The following is a 19,835-nucleotide window of genomic DNA, read 5'->3' as shown; positions in this document are numbered from 1 at the left end:
GGAGAAAATGGCTGTCAAAGTTTTTGAATACCAATAAGAGAGTAATTAGATATTTTTATAAAGTATGTATACGCATATATTATTATTACTTATGTAAATATCCTAATACAATGAACATTATTTTATCTACATTTATAAGGAAAACCACCTTAAATTCCCTCCAAAATTTAAATTAAAACTTTAAATTTTAATTTATAATTTTAAATTTTAAATTAAAACTTTAAATTAAATCAATTTATATTATAAAGTATAGTATTGCAAAAAATAATTATACTCCTTTAATATTCATGTTGATGTTATACAAATTTATCTGAAATATTATGGTAAAATATTTTTTTACAAAAATAGTGCAGCCTTGCCCAGAAACTTCAACTGATTCTCCATATTTTGTAATTCATAAGTCAAAACTGACGTTTTCTCAAATAGTGTTCCCTTGTACTGAGGCAACGATATTATATTACGATAATACCTATATCATACTACATAGGTATCTAGTATTACCTAACTCTAGTATGAATAGATATAAATGAAATTTATATTTTGAAATGCAAACCATAATTATTGGTATTTTACGATGATTACTTAGAGCTTAGAGCTTATACTGTCAGTTCAATTAAGGAGTGATGAACTGTAAATTAAATTAGTCTGAATCTGTACAATAAGCCGAATGCAAAACTCTCACTCATAAATCGGAGAGAAAAAAATATTGGACATGGCTCTCATTTTCGCTCTCCCCACCCAGACTTGAACAGTGTCCTTAGGTCAGCAGATATTACATCAAAATGGGTAACCAAAAGAAACTACATTCATTTTTGATCTACCTCATTACATAGTAATAAGATATATCTTTATTTTAAAACACATCAATACATTGACTAATTAGAACACATAATCGTATTGTGGTAAAGTGAAAATTAAAAACATTTTGATTTAATGAATGAGAAAAAAAATGTGGAACAAAAATTATCTCGGCGAACGATGTGAAGTTCAATCGATGCGCCTGATCTGTAAATAAAAAATATACTTATTTGTAGTTTTTCATCGTCAAATTAGTTGTAAATTAATGGAAGGTTAGTTAAAAATAGCTATATAACGCACTTCAAATCTATTTTGTTTATATTGACAGTTGAATCATAAACACCGGAGGTGAGAAAAGAAGATAATTAATAACTTAAAGAAGTGTGAACAAAATATTTGAAAATTGTGTCATATTAAAACGAATCAAAATTCTTCCTGTCAAGACTTTGGTCTTTTTTATAGTGTTGATAACTGGATAATGATTTAAAAAAAAATCGTTAGATTGACGCTTGCGACATTACTGCGACATGATTTGACATAATCAAGTATTTTTTATAATAAGTACCCAATTCAACTTATTCTGTAAAGAATCAATTCTATATGCCAAAAGAAAATTAAGATAAAACTTAAATGTTTCAAAATGAGTTGCATGTAATAAATTAACATTAACCACTAGGCATAAATTAGATAAAGGCTGAGTCGATTTTATGCCGCTAATGATGTTAAATTTCAAACTGTCCAAAAAATACAAAACACAATTTAAATTTGGTTCTCAGAAAGAGCAGTGATTTTAGACCTCTCTGCCTTTAACTTTTACACAGAGAGTTTGCCGCTGTATTCCAGCGGCAAACACATTTTGAAAATAGCCGATATACTGGATTATTTGTTAGGTTGGGCTAGTTTAGGTTAGGTTAAATTAGGTTAGGTTAGGTTAACTTAACAAATAATCAAGTATATCGGCTATTTTCAAAATGTGTTTACCGCTGTATTCCCCATAACTAGGCGTACCATATACCATACGTCCCGGTTTCACGTATTGGTTCGGGCCAGTTTGACATTTTGTCCCGACTGTTGTTCCGCATATGAATGATTGTCAATAATAAATTGTCATGATTGACCGTAGTAGCGTATATGTGATGAGACAGAGGGGAAGGGTGTGAAAAAAGTACATTCCAGCGAGAAGTGCGGACTGGTACAATAAATAAATAAAATAATTTAAATTTCTGCTGCAGCAGACCTTCAACATTCTTCTTTAGTACATACTTTTAATAGTGGTTAAATTTGTTTCTTTGCCCATTACCCCGTTACTGCCCCGGTTTAGAGTTTCACAATTATGGTAAGCCTACCCATAACTGACTTTAATTAAACCATTTAATTAAATGCGATCAAAATGTGTTTGTATAGTTTTATACAAAAAAAAATTTGATTACATGGATTTGTTTGGAAAATTAAAATAGGGGATCGTTAAAATCATCCAGCACGTCACTTAACGTGCAACTGTGTAGATATGTGGTAAATATTAAGTGATTTCTATAAAATATTCACCTTTCTCGATTACTTTTGTGACATCTTGCTCATCTCCATCTATAACAATACAAATATAAATACTTTAAGTTTCAATAGGTAGTATTCGCCTTCGATATATTGCCACTACGTCATGGCGTATTACGTCACGCGCTTTTTGCATGCTTTGCAATATCAACGGTTTTAGTTCCAGAAGCGGCCGCGATGACGTGTACGTCTCGATATAGACATATATATGTACATAATAAAATTAAAAGACACTGACAAAATCTATAGATGGGAAGACGAATATTCAATTATGTTTAAAATTTAGTTCATATTCGCAACTTGCAATAGGTAGGGTCCGTCTGAGATGTGAAAACAAAAAAAAATGTTTTACAAGTACCTACAAGCTGTGAGACCCGATTATAGTATGTACCTATAATGGCGTGTAGTCCATAGATCATGGATGGCAAATAGGATTTGATCGGCGTGCCAAAATAAGCCGATTTCTTTTAATTCGTGGCACGCATACATATACATCAACATAATTTCGGTTTCTTTTTATATTCTTCAGCAATAAACGTTTTGAATATTAAAAAATAAAAGAAAATTATTTTTTGGCGTGCCGCCGAAAATTTTTTGCTTGCCAAGTTGGACACGCGCGCCACGTATTTGCCATCCCTGCCATAGATGCTGTAGATTCGGAGCATGTCCGGAAATATTCTGTGGCATAGATGTAATATTATGTATTTACCTAGGTACAGTACAGTCGGGTGACATATTTTATTTAACTACTTGTATTTTTTTCAAAGGCATAAGTCATTTTGATTGTGTTATGTTATGTTGTTTCTACCTATATATTTGTGTCAGAAACATTCATTTTGACGTATTGTCTCGCAAAATTATGTACTTAACTCAGCACTCGAAATGGACAATTTTACGAACCGGAGCGCTCGATAATTTTACAAAAATATTTACATAGATAAATATATAAATATATAGTTTTCTAATTGTATGTGTATTTTATATGAATAAATGAGTTAGATTTTATGTAATATGGCTTATATAAATCAGACGGTCAAATTAATTTTTCCACGAAACGGATCGATAATTTTGGGAATTTTATGAAACGGGACGGCGCTCCGGTCATTTCAAGCACTGAAACTGAAAAAGTTTTATTTAACAAACTTTAACGGGAACAAAAAAACATGATGGCGGACGGAATTCAAGTTCGCATCTATCAGATTCCGGCTAAACATAGTTTTTGAAATGATAAATAATTGAAGGAGTCTGTTTTAAATAAGTGTCATGTGAAATATTATAAAGCTTAAAACTGTAAGAAATGTCACTTCACTGACTTGTAAGGTTTTATGTAGCTGAAACGGGAAGATGAATGCATAAATAGGTAGGTATTGGTATCATTTACTTACAGGTTTATCCTGTGGTTCTATTGGTTTTTCCACCGGCTTTACAGGTGGCTGCTGCCTCTCCTCAGCTTTAGGTGCTTCCGTCGTTGACCGTCTGAACTCCTATAGGAATGATACAATAATTAAATAACTAGGTAAGCAGTATGAGAAGGATAATTAATTTTGGTTACGAATTAAAGGGCTTCACGAGGCCCCGATGAAGAAGAAGAATAATTATGGTAAACATAAAGCAAATATTAAAAGACAAACTCCATCTCTCATATTATTATGAAGGCAGAAGACACTTACGCACGCAAACGGTGCTATTAAAATATCAATAAGATTTCGAGTGAGAGCCACGACCATTTCCGGCGCGAGCACCATGACTTTATATGTATAAGTCAGTGTTGCCATATTTTTATATGCTGATTATAGGACGAAGGCGTAAAAATTATAGTATTTCTGTAAAAAATATAGCACAGGAACATTTTTCGGCTCGAATCGTTTAAAATTATAGTATTTTGGCATATTTGGCGTAAAATTATAGTATTTTACATTTTTTGCAGAATCAAAATTATAGTATTGTACTATAATTATAGTACGGTTGGCAACACTGGTATAAGTACCTACCTACTATTGTCTCAGCGGGTCTATTCTATAACACAAGGCCGCTAAAGTGATAAAGTGATAATATGTATTACATACATAATGTATTGAGGTATTATAATGGTTACAATAAGTAAGCTGTCTCATCAGTCAAAACTGTCTCTCTCTCTCGCTTTAAAACATAGCACTTATTGCAACAATACCAACCAACTTATTGTAATTGTTACAATAAGTGCTAATAACTCCATGCAAACCTACCCTAGTTAGCCGTAAATACTAAATTAAATAACGATTAAATAAACGATAACTGAAGTAGGGTGTAAAATCATGTTAACGCGCGTGTTTGAACATGTACTGAACCGAAAAAAATTGTTTCTTTCGATTAGGTACATGTTCAAACACGTGCGTTAACATGATCTTATTCCCTACTTCATTTATCGTTTGTCAATTTATGGCTACGTAGTTGTAGCTTAACTACTAGGACATGCCAATAGAAAATACTACCTTATTGTTAGGTCAATAATTATTATAAAGCAATCATTATTCGTAGGATGCTTATCACGTTATCACATTTGAATGGTCAAAGACATAGCTTATAATCAGTAGGTATCTTTAGAATTATATTTAAATGTGTTAATTGTGCCCATTTTTTAAATAATAAAATGCCTAATTCTTGTCAAATTTGGAATCACAGAGATTATAAAATATATTTTTTTATCGTAAATATTTCACTATTTAATTTTACTAATGGTTTTATAAATGCGTTTAAAAATTAATAAATCTAAAAAATCTTAACACCACTGCACTATGAAATATCAAATACGACTATATTCTAAAACATTAGATCGAGAGGCTTAAAAGAATACTATTTTATGTAATAAAAATACTTTATCCAGTCATCAAATGTTTGAAATAAATATAAAGGATAATAAAATAAGGCTTTAAAATTATATTTAAGGGCCTACATGCTCAGCGTAGGTCAAATGGAGCTTTTATGGTATTTTCAGAGCATAACCCTGGACATTCCTTAAACGTTGTAGATAATCTATTTATATAATTTTGAAGCCTTATTATCCTTTATATTTATTTTAAACATTTTTTGATGACTACATAAAGTATTTTCATTACATAAGATGCTATTCTTTTAAACCCTTCGCTATAATGTTTTAGAATATAAGTAGACATATTTCAGTACATCCATGTGCAGTGGTATTAGGATTTTTTAGATTTATTAATTTTTAAACGCATTTACAAACCCATTAGTAAAACTAATGCTAACATTATATAGTGACATATTTACGATAAAAAATTATATTCATAATCTTTGTGATTGTACAAATTGACAAACAGTAAATGCAGTTTTCCCATCTACATCAATAATTATAGCGTAGGTAGCGAGACGCAACCGGGACTGTATGAGTATTTTTTTAAGGGGGGACGCATGCCAGCAGAGAACCTAGCGGAAATATACGAAGCTTGCAATTTGAGGTTTTTTTTTGATAATTTATAATTTCAACTGTATTATTTAATAAATATGTATCCGAAAACATTAAAAAGATTTTTTATTTTTTTTTAAACTTAAAGATAAACTTACAATTGTAAAAAAATTTAATAAAATGTGAATTCGTTGCAGGGTCAAATCTTATTATTGCATTATATTTTATGGTGATAATTATCATTAAAATTTAGTTTATTAAGTTTTAGATTTTATGTGGTGTAGATTTTTGACTAATTCATCGTTTTAATATTTTTTATATATATTTTAAAAAACATCGATTTTTATAAAAAATATAAAAAGGATTTCAAGTTATACACATTTATATTTTTTTTTAAATCGATGTTTTTTAAAATATATATAAAAAATATTAAAACGATGAATTAGTCAAAAATCTACACCACATAAAATTTAAAACTTAATAAACTAAATTTTAATAATAAATATGGCCATAAAATATAATGTTATAATAAGATTTGACCCTGCAACGAATGTATTACATTTTTTTACAATTGCCAGTTTATCTTTAAATTAAAAAAAAATAAAAAATCTTTTTAGTGTTTTCAGATACATATTTATTAATTACTACAGTTGAAATTGTAAATTATCAAAAAAAATCTCAAATTGCAAGCTTCGTATTTTTCCGTTAGGTGCCTCTTTTCGCCTCTGATAGTATAAGCATCCCCCTAGGTAAGTACTATTAATTATGATATTCAATTATTAAAATAATCTTTAAAATAAATATGTGAAAACTCAATCGTCACTCTAGTGAATAAATGGATAAGTCGTAAATTTTTGAAATTATTAAAACTATTTTTTTTAATAAAACTTTAGAATATTAATACAATGCATTTCTACCATAAATTGACAGTTTACATAAATGAAATCAAAACTATTTAAAAATTAAATTAGGGAGGTTAGTGAAGCTAATATTACGATATTATTTAATAATAAAATTATTTTCTAAAAAATAGCTAGGTACCCACTTAAATATGTAGGTACTGAATTATCATCTACAATTATTATTAAAAATACTTATTAAAATAATTAAACTAGACAAGTTACTATTATAATATTAACGATTCCAATTTTAATTATGTAAAAATCTAAATAGGTAGGTACTTATTTTATTATAATATTATTGTTTTAAGACTTACAGTCATGCTGAAAGATTCAGATTCGGGTTTAGTGTTTCTTTTCCACATTGTAGGTTAAACTTGTAGCGATCAACACTTATCGGCCACTATCACAATACTGTACGCTGAACGCTCCAGAAACGACTGTCGTATGAACATTTTTAAATTATCGCGATGAATATATATATATTCATAAAGAAATGCTGACCAGTCAAAATATGTGCCATACCTACAGTACTGGGCAGTGGCAGTTAGAAAAATATTATTGATAGGTACTTCAATAGTGTGACCAATCGTTCCTTGCGTCTCCATAATATTGTTCTTATATTATATAGTCTTCTTCCCTTGTTGTCATCTTTTAATTTATGGAAGGTTGGCGACTAAATCACATTATATATATATCTCCTTATTCTGGTCCAACAATAGCATCAGATTACCAACGCCTTGGATATTGTGCCAAAAAATAATCTTTCAAATAAATTTCACAGCACAAGTTTGAAGCTTGCTAGAAGTGATCAATGGTCTTAGTAACCGTTATTCAGTTTCATTTTCAAAAGCTCCGTCTGCAGAGGATGAGGATTTTCTACATTATCTATGATTATTATAAATTGTTTAAGTATATAATTTATAATGTATATTCAGCGCTCGAAATGGAAAAGTTTACGAACCGGAGCGCTCGTCAATTTTTCTGAAGATATTTAATAGTCATTAAATCGTATGTGTATTTTATAAAAATAAGTGTGTTAGATTTTCTATTCTATGGCCTATCTAGCTCATACGGTCACCATATTTTTTCCACGAGACAAAGCGATAATTTTACAAATTTCAGGAGCCGAAACGGCGCTCCGGTGCGTTCCGTTCCATTTCGAGCCCTGTGTATATTATGTTAATATTAATTGTAAGGGAGAGTGGGTCACAGTTAGGGAATCCAATCCCGAGCCAAAATTTTGATCCCGGAATTTCGGGATTACAATTTGACAATCGCGGGATTGGCGTTTTTTTCCATTGTCAATATAAAAAATTTATATTTACTACTATTTATAATTTATACTATTTAAGACATTTATTGTTAAATGTTGTATACGTTCAATCTTGGAAATACATGTTTAATGGAGTTAATAATATTGTAATATAAATAATAATGTGAATTTAATACGAGATTGCTGTTTCTGATAGTAAAGACTTAATGAATGGGTTAGCGAGATTTAAAATAGTAAAGCAAATCATGGTGTACGTATGGCTAAATAATATGAAACTGCCGTAAAACATGTGAGATCATGGTGTAATTACTCTGCTAATAGTGCGAAGCATTGTTTTTCTCAATCTTTCTCATGTTTATTAATGTATGTGAAAAAATAAAATGAATCGGCAACTTACATACGGGTAATAAATCAAACTTCATTCAAACTCAGTTTATTTCTAATGCGGATATTTGTTATTAAAAGTATTTTTTCATTTTTATTTTATTTACCATAAAAATTTATAAAAAAATCAATCCCGAAAGTTTCGGAATTCGGGATCCCGCGATCCCGGGATTGGAATCCCCAGTCACAGTGAATCACGGGGTACAGTGGATTATTCACTATAATTCAATTTGTATAACGCTTTACCCAAACAAACGAACGCGTGGTTACCGCCGCATTATTCGCTGACTTCGCACTATTCGCACACTCCGGCCAGTAGGTAAGTAACGAAACTATTTTTTGCATGGTTTTAATTTTTTTTTGTCTGTAATAAAATAATAAATGTAAATGTTTATATTTTTTGCATGGTTTTAATTTTTTTTTTGTCTAAGAAAATAAGAAATGTAAATGTTTATATTTTGTACTACTTTTTACTAAATTCATCTCTCCTTTTTTCGTATGTAAAAATGCCTCGCAATCGAGTAAGGAAAACTGGTATTGGACTTCACACTGAAGGGCTGATGAATAACGCTTTAAAACTTATATTAAATGGCCAGAAAATAAGAGCTGTTGCTAAATCGACTCGTATTCCATTTACAACGCTATATAGGTATCTTATAAAAATTCAAAATTAAACCAATAAGGCTTACACCTAATTACGCAGTTCATAAGATATTTACTGATGCGCGAGAAAAGAATATAGTCGATTTAGTTAAGTGCAGTCAAATGTTCTTATGTTCTATGTTCGAAGCCGAAGTTACGAAGTGACGATGATAAACAATATAAAAGTACCAGATAAATGGCATGAAACTAAGCTCGCAGGTATGGAGTATCTACCTATATAATCTCAGAAAAAGAGATAATAGATTATCTTTGCGAACTCCTGAGGGTTGCAGCTTAAGCAGATCGACTTCTTTCGACATAATGTTTGTCTATTCTTCAACAATTTAGAAAATGTTAGGACTAGATTCGCTGTCTTTGGTAATGGAACGAGAGTTTTTAATCTGGATGAAACAAATACTGTTACAGTGCAGAAATCTGCCAAAGTGTTAGCAGCCAAAGGACAAAGACAAAATTCCATAGTCACTAGCGCAGAATTAGAGACGTTAACAACAACTTGTTACATTATTAGTGCTTTGGGCAATGCACTACCGCCTATAATTATATTTCCAAGGGTGCATTTCAAACAACACATGATTGCGGATTCTCCGGCTAGAACATTGTTATTCATATTGTTCATAAAAAACAATGCAGCATTTTATAACACACACAAACAGCAGCAATTACAAGCCTAGTCTGCTCATATACGATAACCACGAGTCGCACATTTTCATAGAAGCCTTGAATCTGGCAAAACAAAACGGTGTGACTGTTTTAACAGTGCCGCCGCATTCAACTGAAAAACTACAACCATTAAATTTGATGTCGGAATTTTTGTGGCCTTCAAAACTGCTTATAATAAAGCAGTAGACAGTAAAGTTGGATGTTTCTAAATCCTGGAAAACTTTCTCGATATATGAAGTGGCTGGATGTATCAGGGAAGTTCACATGAAAGCTATGATACCCGGAAATATTTGCGCTGCGTTCAAAGCAACCGGAATATTCCGGAGAAGAAGCTAACATGTTCGATGATTACACTGGGCGACTTTACAGGCAGATTATAAATTCGCCAACAAACAGCTCGTAAAGAAGCTCAATGTAATTGAAGCTTAAGGTACCGTGGATAAATAATTTTAAAGTAGGTACCTATTTTTAAACGTGTGTAGGTATACGGTTATCAAATTAGTGCAATAGATGTTTAAAACGTCATATCAACTATTTTTTCTGATTTCCACCAAAATTGACATTTGTGTTCAGTATTGTTTGTAAAATCACACCTGAGACTTCTCGCGGCACACAGTTTGGTAAACACTGATCTAAACGTTGTGTGGTTCCAACAAAATGGTGCAACATGCCATACAGCTCGTGACTCATTGAATTTATTGATAGAAAGTTCAGTATAATACTATATACTGATCTCTTATTTGATAACCCTTTATATGTAATTTTTATAAATTATATTTTCATAATGAATGTGCCACCCCACCCCGGTCGGACCATTTCCTGGTCCAGCCGTAATCGTTTCTCTGAAAAAAGGTCTGGTATTGCATCATGTCACCATGATGTCACCGTATGAACCGATTTTAGTCGTTTTTACATTGTTTTAGTACAGGGCCTAGGTGAAGAGTAGATAGACTTGAAAATACATACCAATACAAGGAGCACAATTTCTTTTGTTATCCTTCACCTGAGATGATAGTCTTCAACAGTGTATACTTAATTGTATAATTTTCGTAACACTGAGTAGGAGCCCTCGTCAAAATAAAAATTGTCGTCAACTAAATAATAATAAACGAAAAATAAAATTCATTCATAATAAAGTATAAATAAAAGTTATATTATTAATAACATTCATTATAATCAATGAGAAGGATGTACTTAAGTGTTTATGTTGAGACGAAAAATCGTCGTAATTTGGTTCCCTGGTTATTAATTTTAATCTGAGATGCGGTTCCATATCCAAAAGCCTGTTCCTTTTTTTTACTTATTAGGTATGTCTACAATGCTGAAAAATCATCTTCAGATAGATATGAAGTTGGAAAAGGCAAGATGTATTTCAGGACTTTCTCTGTTAAAACTGTATACACATTTTGCATTTTTGCAACCAGAATGATGTTAAAGTACACTCCTTATATTTATTTTTCAAGAATCCGTCTGAAGCTAATTCCAACAATTGCTCTTCTTCCGCATGCGATAAACCTTCTAGCATGGATGTTGTATTAATGCTTGTTGCACCAGGCGCAGCCAAAGCCTGGTGCAGTGCGTACCACCACCAAACTCTTGCCATACCCCAGGGGGTAAGCATATGCTCTATACAATGATACCTATAATAAGTATAGGGATATAAAAATCTAAAAAATCTTTGCTTGCAAATCGTTTACCCCGGGGAACTCAGAAATAATGGGAACTAAAATACCTAACGGTTAAGGAGAAGCAGGCAACCGAACTCGAACTCGAGTGAGGAAGGAGACAGGGTAAATTGAAATTTATTGAAAATACGCCATACGTCGAATAATGACAACTGCATTTGGTTTATGCATTGACGCTCATTTAATATTAGTGTATTACACACGCTATTGGACTTCTATAATGAATGCATGGTCATTTTCGCTCGCACATCCAAAACCCTGCGTCAAAATTTACTGTATTGGTATATAGCCTATGGGAATTCTCTTTATTATCTATTCTGTGATTTACGCCTTTCCAGCAGGTAATCTACACTACAATATAATACCCTTTTCAGTAATAAGTACCTCGGTACCTACCATAAACATAAAACACAAAAGAACATGGTAATGTCAAGATATATTATTGTAGGTAACTACCTATATATACCTATGAGCCGGTATAGTATTCCCCCTGGGTATTAGGGAGGTAGGTACCAGGGGTAATTCAAGCGAGAAATGTTGGCTTGCAAGGAAAAAAGACGAGCTGGAGGAGTGTCCTCACAACAAACAAAAATCAGCGAAGCGACCAAAAGGAGACGTTGGAAATTCACTTTAGCCGTTGCATCTAACAAGGCAGCCACTGGAAACCTTTCTAGACATGTTTATATATTGAAGACAAACTGAGATTTATCCGTGATAGTTGGCATTTTTATTATAAAAATGTAACTAAAGAAGTAAGATTATTCTAATGGATTTAAGTTTTTACTATTTCGTTTGAGGCGTTTTTTACGACCCGTGTTTCGCCTTTCGGCATCTTCAGGCACTGAGTACACTGTACACTCACCAAAGGGCAAATACACACTGACAACGAATAATATTAACTCTAACGTATATAACAAGTCAATACAGTACCTAAAGTAGGTAAAAACTTTATCACCTATCCCAAGTCAAGTCAAGGATCATAAGTCAATGATAATAATAAAAATATTCTTTTTTTAACCATGTCCGATCTAATAAGATCATAATATGGGCCTCCACACGGTGGAGGTTTGTATTCAGATTTAGTTTTTACGAGAAATGGATTTCAGCCACTTGCTCAACCTATTGGGTCCATACTCTGACTCATACACAAATTGAAAAACAATATGTGAACTTGCCAGATCCAGGATTCGAACCTAGGATCCACGACACTATAGGCCAACTCTTAAGCCGCGCGGACATCGTGGGTGGTATATCTTATGTAAACTAAAATGTAACATTTCGGTAAATATACTCGATAGGTTTTAGTACGTAAGCTAAATACATATAGGTATAGGTACGTGGTAAAAATACCAAAGATATATACTTATTGTAAAAAGGATCCGTATTCTATTAACACAGGTGCATAGAAAAAACAAACAAATAATTATCTGATTCCTACAAATACAATATAATTCTCTTATGCGTTGAAAAAGTTCAATCAGTGAAATATTAATTGCTAATACATTTAGGTATATTGGCCAGAGATAATAGCGTCTGATCCATTTGATTGTGACCAATGACATTAATATGGACGAAGCATCTAGAAAAAAATGACACTCACTTTTTTGTCGGGTCTGCCGAATGGTTCGGTTCGAACGGGTTCGCTCAAATTTACATTGACATTAGAAACACTGTTCTAACGACATTACAATAAAGGTGATATTGCTATAAATTCCCAATGCGTGATATCGCATAATGGAAATTGCGTGACATCTACATATACATGTGCGAATGTCGCTATGCGCGAATTTACCTGCTTACTTACTGTACTGAGTGCGTTGTCCATTTTAATAATGTCATTGACTGTGACGCATTTCTGGTGCGCGCCTTCCACTTTGGCCATTACGCTACTACACTCAAATTTGGTCACACCTTTGTAATACTTATCAATACCACAACTTATCAAGTACCTTCGGTCGATAGTATTAATATTAAGTTATAATATGTTTATTTAAAAAATCCGTAACATAAATAAATAACCTCTTTAATGGTAAATTCACAAAGACTCACGTCATTGCGATAATTGAGTAATCGAATGTTTAAAATTAATATTTCCGGTGCCTTCGCCGAATTTCTATCCATCAACATTATGATCTTATGTTGATACCTATATCGATATTTAAATTATTTTTCGTTGGTGGGCCATAATTTTTTTACTGAAATGAATGAATGAAGTAATTGTATAGTCAGGGAACACAAAATTAATCGATTATGACAGTGTGTATGTATACTATAATGATATGTATATGTAGGTAGGTATCAGTGGCGAATAGTGGAGGTAGGCTGTTAAGATTCGACATAAATAGTGCACACTAAACTTTGTCAGTCATACTTATTTGTTTTCATTGAACTAAAAATACAATGTAGAGGTTGTGTTGGTTAGTTATTAAAATCCAATTAAACTCTGCCTAAGCCAAATCATAATAGTTTAGGTATGATATGGGCGATCCGACAAAAATCGTGCTCAATTTTTCAAATAAAACCTACTTATTTGTTTTCGTTGAATTAAAAATACATTTTATTGTAAATGGTGTTGGTTAGTATTTTAAAAATTCATTAAGCCCTGCCTAAACGGAACCATAATCGATAAAAAATATTCTTATATCTACATAATATCTAAACTTATCTATGGTTTAATGGCATAATTTTAGATATTTTATGGATAAACGAACATTTTTTCATTATTATCTACTATGGCTTGGATTAGGCAGAATTTAATTGAATTTTAAAAACTAACTAATAAATACTATCTACACATTGTAGTCTTAGTTCAATAAAAATAAATACATTTGACTGACAAAGTTTAGTTTGAACTATTTATCTTGGATCTTAAAAGCCCATCTCCACTCATCGCCACGGGTATGTATAGTACCTATATTCTTTTCTATCTTTTGAGCATGTTTGATCTTAATAATATAATAATACAACAGACCCCAACAGATTTTTGTTTTTACGAGAAATTGACGTTAGACAGTTGCTCAACCTAGAAGGTCCATACTCTGACTCCAAACATAAATTGAAAAACAATATGTGAGTTTGCCAAACCCAGGGTTCGAACCTGGGATCCATGATATTATAAGCCGACGCCTAAGCTGCTCAGCCATAATGTGGGAAATACCTACTATTCATACCTATAGTTAAACAAAAAATATTTACAAACAAGGTCTGAAGAAGCTTAGCTACGGTGTTTCTTAGCAATTTTAATTTACTTCATAATTTGAGTACCACGGGGTTAGTTAGGTTGATCGCTATATTGCTTTTGGTATAATATTGTTATTATCAATCAAGCAAATATGTTTATGAATTATAAGAGGTTGTCAATAAACTAATATAAAAATACAGTCGAACTTGGTTATTACGAGGAAGATGGGACCGACTGAATTTGCTCGTTATAAGCATTACACGTTATTTATCGTTATATACTCGTAACATTTTTGGCGCCACGTTCTATTTAAGCATAGAACAAAAAATCTGAAAACCATCATAAAAATCCCCGAAACAAGCATGTATTTCATAAACTACAAAAGAAGTTGTTTATTGTAATGAACGCTGGTAGGTAGGTACCTATTGACTTCACAAAGCTTGGATTTTTAAAATAATTTAATATTGCATCAAATTCCTTAAATTTTCCACAACTGACAGAAAATCAGACAGTGCGCAGTTTGCCCCCTTATAGAAGAGAGAGAAAGGGTGTTCACACCAAACCACCCTTCTATCCTATTTTGTATCACCCCAAGGAATACAAACTACCTACTGATAGCTACCTTTTTGGGGGAAAATAAGTCTCTGAAAATAGTGAAGACATTCTCGATTTAATTTTATCATGCGAGAAACAATACTGCAGCTGATTTCACCATGTTTTGTATGAAGGAGAAAAATATGTATAGGGCGTAGAAACTATGTAGGTACTGTGTTTTATGATTTATTTTTCGTAGTCTTCATTTTCTCGACTTCTAAGGCTGATACGGCTTAGTATTTTTAATCATAAGGCTATTATTATTTACAAATCAAATGCCATCTTATCGGTGACGGACAAAGGCAGGCGGGAGACTGGGACTCGAACTTATAGGTAAACCCACTGCCTCATATAGATTAATGAAACCCAATATAAGACATTATGACAAACGCTTCTTTAAATCATTGTATTTCAGCGACGTGTCCTTTTATTGGAGTTAATTTACCACGTTTTTATTAGCTCGTATTATTGTTTGTCCGGAAGGTACAGATTTTTTCTTGTGTGTCCAGTACATTTTTTTTCTTGTTCAAGATTTGTATTGGACGATTGAAGATTTTTAATTAATTTCCTGACTAGCTAGACATTTCAAACTTTTAGAATATATCAGAACACGACGACAATGCATTCTTTTAATGCTTTTAGCCATTTTAAGCAAAATTGAATTCATTTTCAGTTAATTCAGTTTTGTATGGAAAGTTATTATTGTCGTTTGCTAAGGGAGTCCCAGCAACTAAATTATTAATATATACGAGCGATACTATGGAAATCAATATGTAACGTCAAAATGACATTTCAATATTCTATAATAGCTATTCAGTATTTCTATCAAGTACAATATAAAACGTTTTTATTAATACATACAATTGTCAAGTTTATATGATTCCACAGAAAATTTAAAAACGTGGTATACAAAAAGTTTTTTTTATCTTGTAATTACGTCTTATAATTTTAGATAAATAATATAGATCATTTTAGGTGACACGGGTCTTCTAGTGGTCACAGGTACAGGCCTTGTGTGTCGTAAAATGTCAAGAGGAATAGGCCTATGGCTATGACCAATCCGTTGTACAGAAGGTTCGACTGCCAAATCATCCAGGTCACGATCTTTAGTCATGAAGTACTGACGAAGAAAAACAACGAATGTGCCATTTTCTTAAATAATTTGTATTTTTCCTTTTGGAGGGAGGTCCGAAACTGAACCCCCCCTAGCCTTGTCTGCACGCCTGGGCAGCTACTTGTTACATGTTTGGATTGAAGCGCATCAAGTTGCACAAAATTACCAATTTATTGAAAGTTTTGAGAGACCATTAGAGGTCTTAAATGATCCAAAATATTGCATAATTGCCTGAATACTGCATTCAACTACGTATTTTTCATACACGCAACTTAAGTTGAACATGAAGTTGGGTCAAGCTGACAGAGCTTGGAGATAAAAACTGGTCCGGTGAAAAACTGAGAAGTAGGTACAATGGTCCAAAATCATTTTGGTTATATCTATATATCAATTAACATATGAAAGAAAAATAAGGTAACAAGTAAACAAGCAATTAATAGATACTATTCAGATAAGATTTTAAGATTTTATTATCATTTATCTGCCTCGGAGAAGACTTGACCAGCGTTGCCAACTTTGCTTTTTCTTGCCGGATCTAGCACATATTTTGAATAGGCTAGAATCAGGGCTCGAAATGGAACGGAACGCACCGGAGCGCCGTTCCGGCTCGTGAAATTTGTAAAATTATCGCTCCGTCTCGTGGAAAAAATATGTTGAGCGTCTGAGCTAGATAGGCCATAGAATAGAAAATCTAACACACTCATTTTCATAAAATGCACATACGATTTGATGACTATGTAAATATCTTCAGAAAATTTGTCAAGCGCTCCGGTTCGTATACTTTTCCATTTCGAGCGCTGGCTAGAATAGATAGAAGGCTTTGAATCCATCTAGCTTGCAAAATTTCCATCTGGTATAGCGTTAAATCTAGCGTTTTTCAACACCGCACACAAAATAACACTTCATAATAAAGGTATAACATTACACAAGATTCGATCGAAAATCAATATGATGGTCTTAAGAACTTTATATCTTACATTATATATTATAATTAAATAAATTACATATTATAATATAGATAATGTGCATGCATCGATGTGTGTCATGGGCTGCGTTGCAGACAGGTAAATCACGACAACTATGTATACATGTGGGGTTCGATGTGTGTTACCACTGGGGGAGTCGTTGACGTGTCGTGGGTCATGGTGTTGAGGATGATGATGAAGAAGTCGAAGATGGATGCAGGAGCAAGTTTTATTTGCAGGGCAATGGTCGGTACAATAGTATGTTACAGTTAGTAGTTATGTTACAATACTTATGATACGGGTCCGAATTCCGCATCTCGGTACAGTGAGATGGTGTGCGGGACTATACGGAGGATTAGATTCTAATAGCCCGGGAACTTATATTCGAGTTACCTCTTCGATGAAATATTACATTATTAGCTATTTATATAAGTTAAAATAATATTCTTTTCATTATAACTTAGTCACTTAGTAAATAATTATATTGATTGAGTCAGCGACTAAAATGGAATTTGCGTCAATGGACATTCAAGTAGCTGGAAATTTATTATGCAAAGTGATACGTAAAAATGTGAATATATATATTTTCATTTGCTCATTCATTCCTTTCCCAGGATCAATAACAGTCAAGAAGAAAGTTTGGAAGAGTTATAGCTACACCTAGATATAATTGACTCTTCAAAGTTTTCCATTCAACAAGCAGGATTCATCCTGTCACTCTCCAGCCTTGCAGAATGATAACAAACCATTTTCTACTAGTGAACTAGTGTATCAAACTGTATGAAAAAATCATGAAATACCTATATGATTGTGCGCAGATAAATAAATTTGTTTTAATAAGGTTGTTTGTGCATTGACGCTCATTTAATATTGGTGTATTACACACACTATTGCACGTGCATAATGGTGTTTCATTTTCGTACAACACTGCATAGCGTATTGAATATAGCCTATCGGAATTATATTTACGTATTATCTGTTCTGTGCTTGCTGAGGATAAAAAAAAGTGGAGAAGGCTGATCCAGAATGTTACAGTACCACGATCATCAGTCATGAGGGTTACGAAAATGAAAATAGAATCGAAATAAAACATAAATTTAGATCAATATGTCTTTAATCAATTAATCAGATTAATCCGTCAATTAATCTAAGTATCTATTATTTTAACTAGGATCAGTGGTGCCAACCGTACTATAATTATAGTACAATACTATAATTTTAATTCCGTGGAAAATGTAAAATAATATAATTTTACGAAAAATGTACCAAAATACTATACTTTTACAGGATGCAAGACGAAAAATGTTCCTGTACTATATATCTTTCAGAAATACTATAATTTTTACGCCATTGTACTATAATCAGCATAGAAAAATATGGCAACACTGACTAGGATACAACATTATTAAACTGAAATTTAAACACATACATAATACAGGCATTTCCTCTTTCTGCATATACCTACTTCCGAGTGATGTTTGATCTTACTTCAGGGGAGGCAATTACCCTTATTATCCCTCTCGCTTTTCCCTCATTTGCGCCCCTATCGAATTCAAAAGAGAATGCTAAAGAGTAAAGTATCTACATGGATAATACTTGCAAAATATTCATCGCTGTAAGAAGGAACATTATTCGTGGATCGCTATTTTATGTATATACCCACGTCTTTCAAAAGTTATTGAACATTGTCCCAAAGCACCAGTACATTGTTTATATTATAATATGTATTCAATTGATACTAAACTTACTTATTTCAATTTATAAAGATTCTCGGGTCAATCTGTGATAAAATGTGATAAATAATGTGATAAATAAATCTGAGGTAAAATCGCTTCACAGTGAAGAATGGTCAGCATAACGACGATGGCTACATGTAAATTGTACGTAAAACATTTCACCGTGACACAGTTTGCTGTGTGCTTTCTTATCGGAAAGAGATGACCGTATAAGTACTAGATTCAATATTAACATTAATTCAATTTTCATAGCTGATTTTTTATATATCGGATATTTTCAAAATTTGTTTGCTGCAGACTTCCTGTAAAGTGTAAACCGACAAGAACCGTGTTTTATTTAGACATTTATTTTATATTAGTACCCAAAGAGGTTGGACGGTCTTTAATATACGACCATATATTTACGATACAACATTTTACGGTGAAGTGTGATACGGCGAACTGTAGATATACCTACGTACAAGTTTCCAGACACGAACGACTATATGGTACGATAACGAAATCCGCAGGGCTGTATAACTACCCACCTAGTAACACATTTACAGAGGAAATATTTAAATAATAACACGCTGAATAATTAATAAATAATTAGCAAAAACTATCGCCACATTAGATAAGTACAGATAATAACTCCAATGATATTTGTGCCGCAGGCGTTTTTTTTTAAACTTTTATCGTAGTCATAAAAAGGTTCAATTTCCTAATTACTTTGTCATTTCAAAATAAAATTTCTCTTTCACAATTTCTGCTTTCTACTCTGAAAATTCACACAACCTGTGAACACTGCACTGATGTTTGGTGAAAAACTTAAAATCTCTAACAGCATTGACGCAGCGGAATAGAGGTGGACGAACATTATTAGCAGCTCTCCAATATTAAACTTCCCCTCTCTTAATATCTATTTCACTAAACACGAAGACCTGCCA

The sequence above is a fragment of the Rhyacophila brunnea genome, unplaced genomic scaffold (assembly GCF_057557595.1).
Source record: "Rhyacophila brunnea isolate RB1 unplaced genomic scaffold, BYU_Rbru_1.0 scaffold_1, whole genome shotgun sequence".
In the NCBI taxonomy this organism is placed as follows: Eukaryota; Metazoa; Arthropoda; class Insecta; order Trichoptera; family Rhyacophilidae; genus Rhyacophila; species Rhyacophila brunnea.
Note: the sequence above shows the minus strand (reverse complement) of the source record.